Source organism: Electrona antarctica (assembly GCF_951216825.1).
Source record: "Electrona antarctica genome assembly, chromosome: 19".
In the NCBI taxonomy this organism is placed as follows: Eukaryota; Metazoa; Chordata; class Actinopteri; order Myctophiformes; family Myctophidae; genus Electrona; species Electrona antarctica.
In genome coordinates this window covers 8,376,280-8,377,547 of record NC_136800.1, presented here as the reverse complement: position 1 = coordinate 8,377,547, position 1,268 = coordinate 8,376,280, and positions in this window count along the sequence as shown.

The following is a 1,268-nucleotide window of genomic DNA, read 5'->3' as shown; positions in this document are numbered from 1 at the left end:
TTCAGTAGTTTCTCTTTTGGCTCTTGAGCTAAAAGGTTTGGGAACTACTGCATTGTACAATTCAATTACATTCAAAGGAGCTTTCTCTGCATGATAAAACATGTACGTTTACATTGCCAAAGCAAGTGTCAAGCTAAAAACAATTAAATCACTTAAGAAACAATACAATTTAAGGGAGTGCACTACAGTAATGTAATTTGCTGTAGTTATATAGCCTATATACATTTAGGCAAGCTGGTCTGAAGATGTTTGAAAGAAATGACAGCCATTTCTTTCAGGATTCTGCAGGACCGTGATGTACATAATAAGTGTATTATGTATAGTACATAATAATATACAGTCGGTGCTCAAACATGAAAAAATACTAAAATATTTGCCTTACGAGCACATCAGGGATTTATCTGCTGTGTGACTCAATAAAGGTGACTTAATACCCCCAGCTGATGTGGTGTTTGACATGATTATTCAGATGATGTATCGTATCGTATCGTATCGTATGTGGTGTTTGTCATGGTTATTCAGATGATGTGGTGTTTGACATGGTTATTCAGGTGATGTGGTGTTTGACATGGTTATTCAGGTGATGTGGTGTTTGACATGGTTATTCAGGTGATGTGGTGTTTGACATGGTTATTCAGGTGATGTGGTGTTTGACATGGTTATTCAGATGATGTGGTGTTTGACATGGTTATTCAGGTGATGTGGTGTTTGACATGGTTATTCAGGTGATGTGGTGTTTGACATGGTTATTCAGATGATGTGGTGTTTGACATGGTTATTCAGGTGATGTGGTGTTTGACATGGTTATTCAGGTGATGTGGTGTTTGACATGGTTATTCAGATGATGTGGTGTTTGACATGGTTATTCAGATGATGTGGTGTTTGACATGGTTATTCAGGTGATGTGGTGTTTGTCATGGTTATTCAGGTGATGTGGTGTTTGACATGGTTATTCAGGTGATGTGGTGTTTGTCATGGTTATTCAGGTGATGTGGTGTTTGTCATGGTTATTCAGGTGATGTGGTGTTTGTCATGGTTATTCAGGTGATGTGGTGTTTGTCATGGTTATTTGCAGGTTCTGAGGAAGGCGAGGTCATGATGGGGTTAGTTATCCCCCAAGCTGGTGAAACTTTACTGTGGTGTTTGTGATGCACGAAAGCCCGTTTTATACCATGCAGGTGTGTGCCTCGCGCACGGAAATAACCGTTGTATTAAGATCACAGCGAGTCGCGATGCAACATGCGAGCTTATAGATTGGCTACAGTAGC